Source organism: Silene latifolia, chromosome 11 (genome assembly GCF_048544455.1).
Source record: "Silene latifolia isolate original U9 population chromosome 11, ASM4854445v1, whole genome shotgun sequence".
Taxonomy (NCBI): Eukaryota; Viridiplantae; Streptophyta; class Magnoliopsida; order Caryophyllales; family Caryophyllaceae; genus Silene; species Silene latifolia.
This window is the reverse complement of record NC_133536.1, coordinates 205,474,655-205,484,203: the sequence shown is the minus strand read 5'-3', so window position 1 is coordinate 205,484,203 and position 9,549 is coordinate 205,474,655.

Sequence of the window (9,549 nt, the reverse complement as noted above, 5' to 3'; positions counted from 1 at the left end):
CACGTTTTATTTACTATGACGATTGGTGACAACCAATTTACATATATCTCGATCCACTAGCTTAATCAGAGGTTTTGAATTTAAACCATGTGAATACAACATTGTTATAATCCATGAGAAAGAGTTTTGTCACCTTAATAGTCGTATCTAGCTTGAATCTGAACTAAACCGGATCATCTATACACCAAAAACATATATCTCGATCTACATGAGTCATTTGGTCCAACCCGTGAAATAACAGAGTTTGGATTAAGTATATAGTGTTCAAGCCGGTATTTGATCACTTTTATATGCAACATGAGTTAAGTATACCTAGTTCGAGTACGATTAAGTTATATTGAGCGACGAGTAATATACTAAATACGAACAGTTGGCTTACTTAAAACCCTCTTAACAAGTCCTATTACAATTTCTTTTTATTTCCACTACCTCTATTTATGGTCCGAGTCTTCATTTATGGTGATATATGAAATTAGGGTTAGTATTCACTAAAAATTTATTAAGAGACCGTCTATTTGTCGTCTTTTTTTTTTTTCCTAAATGTTTAGCTTTAATTTTCAAACATTTTTTCAAAACAAATCTACGTAAATGTTTTTCGTAGGTTGTGTATTTTTGCTACATAGTAGTTCGATCATATTTTATCCTTTAGTCATTGTCGTATTTTCTGTCCGTCTAGATTCAATGTCACTACTACATCATCTAATCTTGACATCTATAGACTGACTATACAATGTTTAGACTAATAATTGTAGGATCCGTATGATGGGGAGATGGAAACAAGTCATCATGCGTTACGTTTTTTTTAAAATATTTTCCCTTCGAGAGCTACACTCCCTTTTCCGGAGTATATTAATATTTTATCGCTTACCTGACCTTCTTTAGCTTCGATTAGTATACTGTTTACTGAGCATATAAAAGGTAAATAAATGATTGCGACAAATAAACATAGTTTCATACATTGTCTTATACAATGTACTCCGTATTAAATTTGATGGTTAATTTTAATTACGAATTTTTCTAAATGCATGTCAAATTGTAAAGGTGTCATGTCAATTGATCATGTTTTATTTATGAAAACTACATCAATTACATTTTATGCCTTTTAAAAAACTATCATAACTTATATATCGTGATAAGCTAGTCATGATTGTTACACTCAAAAAACATTATAATAATAAAAATAAAAATTTGACTATTTCATCTAACATATAGAGGAGGAGTATATGATCACGCATAATGAAAGTAATTAAATAAACTAATTATGTTATATCTAATTAATTCACAAGTCAAAATCACTATAGTTTAGTTTAATAAAATAAATGGTGTTGATCCGTTAATCCATTGATTTATTGGTTAACAATTTACTATCAGAAATCTATATGAAATATGACAGGACATTAGAAATATGATGGAAGTTTCTTTGATTTATTATTTGTATTTTTGTTTACATAGAATTGAATAGGTCGGACCATGTTGACCTTAAAGCGTGTGGTTTAAATGAAGACCACGATTCAAAATATGTAAGCCGTCTGATTTAGTTTAAATGGAGGTCAATGTAGAAGCAATAGTCAATTAGTCACTAGTCACCTTTGAAGAATTTTACACGTAGATTATTATAGCATCTTTTCAGTTTGATATTCCTTCGGTCCTAATTATTTTAATTAAAGGTAAATAAAATATGTTGCACATTATCTCATGTTATCGTGTCCGACACCTGTCAGGCATAGACATTTGCACGATACTTGGTAAATCGTGTCGGGAATTTAAACAATCCGTGTATTTTTTTAACACTTTTAATGTATGAACACTCGAGGACATTTAACTGTTAAACTCAACATAATATCAAAAACATGATGTATTTAAGGTATTTCACGATTCATGCTGAAGTATCTTTTACATACATCACTTACTTTCTGTACATCAGTACATGTTAGAATATCATCCGTTATTATTACTCAGTACTCCGTAATTTATAATATATATTACATAATTTCAATTTTTTTATATAATTTTATAAAATACTGTTAAAGATAGAGTTGTACTCCATCCGTTCCGATTAATTGTTGTCCTTTGGTTTTGACACAAAGACCTAGGAAAAATGAGGGAGCCAGTTACTAAATGGAAAGTGGACCAAATTGATCGAGTGTGAATGATCAAGTTGTTTAAAAAATATAATAGGATAACAAATGACCAGTAGAACTGTAGAAGTATATTTTACAGTATTAAACTAAAAAAAAACATGTCTACTTGCATTGCCAAGCAAGTCATATGCATGTAACACAATCGCAAATTTGTATGTCCGTTGACCGTTGTTGTAACTTGTTTGTAACGTTGGGGACTCTTTTGATGTTTACGTCTCCTTTGGAAATTAGCATGCATGGTTGCATTGGTCAATATGCTAGCTGTCTTAGCTAACAAGAAATCCAAAAAGAGAAATTGCAAGTGTTGCTTAGATCGATTTCTTCGTTAAGTAAACTCTACCCCTCTAAATATTTAGATCGGGTGACTAATAAGACTATACTAGTCTTAAACCCGTGCAAATTGCACGGGTTGCTATTTCAAACATTGTTACATCAAAAAAGAAGTACAAAAGCATGTTAACTTTTGCTTCAAATCATTTAGATTTTAGATTTAAACGTTTACAATTAAAGAATGTAAATAAGGAGCATAATAAATACATTGTATTTAACAATACAATTCACCCCCAATATATTCAACAAAAGTAATTAAAAGAAAAAGAATTAGGAAAGTCTAAATTCTCATAATTGGAAACATTCTCTTAATCCCCTTTCTCATATTAGATAACTCAACATTATGGAGGTGTCGGCGATGCCGAATCGTCTTTTCAATCTAGTTCAGAAGGATATGGAAGGCGCTATTTGGCCTCGTTATGTATCGTTTCATGCTTTTTAGTTTCTTTTGTTTAGTGGACTTTTTTTTATTATGGGTTAATCACACTCATCTTTACCAAAAAAAAATACTCCGTATTAGATAAGTATAAATTGTTTGAACTAAGGTTTTTTTTCTTGGATTCATCTGGAAGAAACTTAAATACTATTGTTATTTAAATGCATCTTAAATATAGACCGTTTTTTCAGTAATGTTTTTTTTTATGGGTAGAATGGTAGTAAGTATTAATCGGTTGGCCTGTGGACATTTCTAAGTGTCCATACCCATCACTCGACCTCCCATATAACTGGGCGAGTTCAGACCCTTTTAATTGTTTATTTTTTTAAAAAGAAAATATTTGTCCAAACCCACTAAAAAAGTGGGGCATGCCCAATGGTGTGTGTCCTCTCGTCACGTGGGAGACCCGTGAAAAGACCTATCAAAACATGATCCGACCCGTAAGTCCGACTCTATTTTTAGGGTCAAAGACCCATAAATCTTGATCCGCAACCCGAGATGACTCGAACTCAAAATGACCCGTTATTTTAGGGTCGAAACCCGACTCGACCCGTTCGACCCAATTGGTCAAATATAAATTAGCAATACTATTAAAATATTAATATTTTATATTATATTTGAAATAATAAATATAAAAAATATTATTTTAGTATTTTTAATAGAAAATTAATTTAAAATTCAATTTTATATAACTTTTATATCATTAAAAAATAAAATTATTAATAAAATTGTTAATAAAATAACAAATATAATAATAATATTATTATTACAGTATTAAATATGATGTAATTTTAAAAAGTATGTTTCTGAGCCTGACCAGACTCGAGACCCGTATGATACTACCCGTTTTCTGACCCGATCCGTATGACCCGACTCGCCCAACCCGTTTAACAGGTGTACCCGTGAACAACCATAGTATAAATTGTCAAATATTATAATATTATCCAATTTTAGTAAATTTTGATCAATTGCTTGTATCGTGTGCTCGTAATAAATTGGGGGTGTATTTAGTAATCTATCCGTATTCTGTACCAATCAATTGTTTTCCTTTTTATATTCTTTGTGAGAAAGGTAAATAAATGATTGTGACGGAGAGAGTATAATAATAATAAAATTAAGAATTGCAATATTAGTATTTTTTTTATTGAAAGGTTGCACTCTTACTGTTTTAAGTTAACACAAATTCTCATTTATGACGGACATATCTGTCGCAAACTTACGACGGATTAAGTATTACCCATGTGGATAGTAAAGATAAAAGCAAAGTGCCTAAGGAGTAACAATCTGTTGTGTCTTATCTGTTCCCATGGTGACATGAATAATACTTGATCCGTTGCAAATTTGGGACGAATATAGTGGTTATGAGGAAGATTTGTTTTAGTTATATGTTAAGATGTATTTATTGTGAATATTAGTTTCGACGTCTCATGATAGGCATGTATTACAACAAACTTAGCCGACTAAAGCTAATGGAATTCCCAGACCAAGAGTAATCAGGCCCATCATTCATAATCTAATTTTTACATTAACTCAATATATACCACTACCCATTTTAAAACCCTAATCAAACATTTTCACCGCCTTGCTCATTTTCCCCAATCAGTGCCATAAATATATCTCCTTCTGTTTACAATTTTACATCTCTTCTCCATCCACAACAACACCACCTTCATACTCCTTCCACCATTTCCCCCATTTCACTCGAGCTGTAATATTATCATTATCGACTACCTCATTCTATAAAATTGGGCTCTGACGCATTACGGTGCTAAAACTCATGTATTTATGTCTATTTCAATTAGGTCGACCTGATTTTTTTTTTTTTAAAAAAATGAAGTTTCGAAAAAATTAATTAAATTTTTCAATTGTCAATTTCTCTATTTTTTTTTAATTTGAAATTACCGATTTATGTCAGATTTTAGCTGCAAGTTTCTAGATAAATTGTATTGGGTTTGTGATTTTTATTTTCTAAAATAAGGTTAACTCAATATTTTTTAATAAAACATTTCAAACAGTTTTTTAAAATGACGATATTCTAATTTTGTAAATTTGTCTAAGTTTAGGCTTTTGCCTTCATTTTTAATAAATACTAAAAAATAATTTTTTCGCCTTTAGGTAGCTCGGAGGACCATTTCAACTATATGAAGTTTGTTCAGTAATTTGTTTTCGCTTTTCAGTTATAAGTGATTAAGAATTTTCTTAATTGTGTTTTTTTTTTGTTTTTTATTCAATTTGAGTAATTAGTTTATGAGTAAGATTTGCTTTCCTCATTTTATTGATTTTAATCAAAGAAGGCAGAAAATTTGTCTATCTAATCATCTTATTTGGTTGCATGAACATCATCTTATGTCATTAATTTAATTAGAGGAATCAGGTCTTCATATTCAGAGGAAATTCTGAGAGATAAAAATAAAACTAAGAACGTGGGGGACAACCAAGTAACTGCTCCTTGAAATATTGTCTTTCAACCACAGAGCGACACCTCAGCTCTGTGGTTGTTCGTTTAATAAATAGGATATACAAGCTTACGGTTAATGAGTTTCTTAGATAAATTAAACAAGTGATCAAGGATTCGATTCAGCGAAACACCACTCACGACTTCAACTATTTGTAGACTGTAGTAGGTGATTAAACTACATGACCTGAAAAATGCATAATATTAATAAGAACTGAAATAGTACGTATAATCAAAATTCAGTACGTAAAAAGCAAATAAGTTTGAAACTACATAGAAAAAACTTTTTTTAAAAAGGTTTACGAAATTGCTTTAACTTTTATACCACTACTACAAAAATGATCAAAGAGAACGGTTGGTAACCGTTCTTTTACGTAGTTTAGACCGTCCTGTGGCCAAGCGTTCTCTTTGATCTAAGAGAACGGTTGAAATCAAGTCAACCCGGTCTCTTTGTAACAACAATCAGAACGGTTGCCTTTTAGAACCGTTCTCTTTGATATATCAAAGAGAACGGTTGCTTATAAGAACCAGTCTCTTTGATAAGGCAGTTCTCTTTGTTAGAGTTTTAGATTTTTTGGCGCCTTAGTTCTACCTTTTCAAAGAGAACAGATTGTAATGGTACTAACCGTTCTCTTTGATCCTCGTTATTTTTTAAAAAAATATTTCTATTTTTATCGTAACCCTACGAGGATTGAATCGTATAGCTCATAAGAATTAAACCGATTACAATTCAAACTCAACGGCAATTTTTACACAACAAAAACCTTTCGATTTAATTTGAACCATTAGGACAAATTCTATTGAAACAAAATACAAAATCATATCATGTTGTTAAGAGCCTACAAATATCGGAGATACGCTACCATGTGCAAAACATAAATAAAAATCCTTCAATCCTCATCACTTAGTCGCATCATAGTGCAAATAATTCGAACATCAAAAAATTGTAATCATCATCTGCAGAAAAATGAAGCTTGCATCAGTTTCTATAGCAGGACTCTCGTGAATATTTGATACCGGGTACATAATTATGATCGATAAATGACAACCATCTTATTAATTATTATAGCTTCTAAAACGACTGACAATAGTACGATAAAAGATAAACATTGTAGTTGTCTAGCTGACATAATGATTAATGTCAATTATTCAAGTCAGTAAACCAAAGAAAGTTGGTAGTCTGGTACACCAGCTACCATCACTTTTAAACTTGAGTAGGTGACCGCGTGCCGCCTTCTACATCAGATAAGCTTACTGAGCAGAAAACATATGTAAAATTGTTTTCACAAAATTTAAGCAAAGGCTGACCTAATAAAGACCAAAGATCAGTTCAATGATTCTTACCTCATACTAGGGCTGAGCAAAAATTTCCGAAACGGTTTTTTAATACGGATACGATACGGTATACGGTTTTCATTATACGGTTTTCCGTATATACGATTTTTATTTCCGTATACCCGATACGGTTTTTTAAAAACCGTTTCGTATCCGGGTCACTAGTATTGGGAAACCGTATACCCGGTTTGACCCGGTTTTAAGTTTTATTAAAAAAAAAAAAAAAAAAAAAAAAAAAGATGAATAACCCTAAACTAAACTCACCAGCCGCCTCATTCATTCATTTAGAATTTCACATACACTCAAACAGACAAACACACCTTCATTCCTTCCCTCCTTCAGATCCCTAATTTCCATTTCCCCCAATTTAAACCCTAGTTTAAAATTCATATCCCCAATACATATCTGCGTCAGAAATCAATAAATCATCTCTTTAACAAGATTTGTTTTCTAATTTTAATTAATTTTTGTTTGTACTTCGATTTCTGTATGCTTTTTCTGTATTTTTTTCAATTCGATTTCCTAGTTTTCTTTTCAATTCGATTTCTGTATGCTTTTTGTGTATTTTTTGTTCAGATTTCCTTTTTGTGTATTAAGATAATAAGATTAGATGTCGATTGTTGGATTATGTTTTTTGTTATGATAATACAGTTGGACACAAGTCATAATCAACTAATTGTTTGTATTGTGACATTCGTAAGTTTTCAGCACACATATACTGATGTATATGTTCGATTAAGATTGGAGATTTTTATCAGTATCATATGCGATATGCTTGAACAATTTGGGTACTTGGTAAGTTGGTTCATGTGCATAGTATTTTTTGTATTTTGCAGACTTGCAGTAGTGTACCTCAGTTTGTGTTCCTTTTTTTTTTTTGGAATTTAATGAAAATTTAGAAAACCGTATTCGGGTACCCATATTTCGTATCACGGTTTAATCGGGTACCCGAAAACCGTATACCCGAAAAAACCGTATCGTATCCGGAAGCAAAAAATTGGTGTTCAAAAAACCGTATACCCGAAAACCGTATCGAAACCGTAGTATCGGTGCCGGTTTTGCTCACCCCTACCTCATCTTCTTGGTACCAAATGTGGAATCGAAGAGCCCTACTACAAAGAGAGACCAAACACCTAAAACAAAGGCAAGGGAGATAATCAATATAATCGGCAATAGACTTGAATAATTGACATTAACCATTATGTCGACTAATCAATGAACGCGTCTTTGCGGTCATTTAATGTTTTAAGTCGGATTCGTATCGATTTTTTCAGAGTTTTCGGTGAGAGAGAACTCATCCAAATGCTAAACTCAAGGCACTACAGGCAAAACCAAAAGTGTAAATCATGCAACCCTTACAATACTACAAGGTCTACAATCAGTTTAAGGTTCAATAAGAGCAAACAATTATTTGTGAACATGCACGGAAAGCAATTTATTTGTCTTTCTTAATACTTTATTAGGGACAGGAGCTTACCTTGTTGTTAATCAAGTTGTGGAGAGCGATGACACTTCGGATAAGAGATGATAAATATATAACCAGACATCATGTCATTCGTTTTAATCGCAAGAATAAACAAAGACACCGTAAAAAACGAGAACATGTAGAAGAGCGAAAAACCAATGAAAAGAAATAATCTAAATTCTAAACAACTCCATTCCAGCAAAAGATTTGATCAATTCTAGAACGCTTAGATTAGGGAGAAGATTGAACACATCCTGCAAAAAAACCTCAATGAGTAATCTAGGGTGTTATGAAACCAAACAATACAAGGTGAACTCCCTAATAAGTCGTAGAGAATTTAGTCCGAATGGGGGACACTAAAATGATGTTCCCTGTGTAGAGTAGAATGCGGGACACAACTACGCAAGTTCAACTATGATCCTGCTTCCCTTGCATACATTAGCTTCCAAGTCCCATCTTACCCCTCTAAAACAGAGAGGCGAAAAGATACAAATTGCTAACACCTGATTTATCTTTGATAACCTCTAGAAATAAGGAAATCCCACAAATTTATAGGCTTAAAAATAAATGATTCAATAGAAAAGGAAAAAAATGCACATAGAACCTTAAAGTTTATTTTTAATAATTGCGACATAGATCACATAGTAAACCATTCACGTTGCAAACTATCCGAGTTATATAATTTACGTAACAAGGTTATCAACCAGAATATGCCAAAGTAGCAAGCACCACGAATAATGAAATTGGGATACACTCAAGAGTATTAAATCTACTGTTTGACCACGAATTCATGGTGGCGGACTCATGAATATCGGTATTGGCCAACATTGTCTCAAAAAGTATTACAATGAGATCCTGGTGATCATAGAATGGTCACATTTTGGTGTCGATGCACTATATTATCTTCACTTTTTCAGCACATAAAGAACAGTTGCCATATTTGAATAGAAAACATGCAAGACATGAGATGGCTTTTCCTTCTAAATCTAGTGAATTGACATTAGGAAGCACGATTATATCAGCACACAAGAAAAACTAATAGAGCCAACGTTAACAAACCTGCAAATGGTACAATATTTCATGGTTAAGGGGGAGTTTTCCGTCAATAACAAGATCCAAATAGCTACGAATCTCCCGAAGACGTGCATCTAGCCCCTTGAGAGCGGCTAGTTTCCCAGTCACCTGCACATTACCAGAAAGAAGTGATTTAACTTTAACCAACCCTAAAACAGAAGATATAAGAGGTCTGCTGTGATTAACACCAAAAGGCATGAGAAGTAACCGTTTAGTTGACATATACTCCATATGTGGTAATGAAATTTCCTAGGAAGTTCTACTGAAAACAGAATGTGGGATATTTCTTATCTAGATCCCCCCAGGTTAGTAG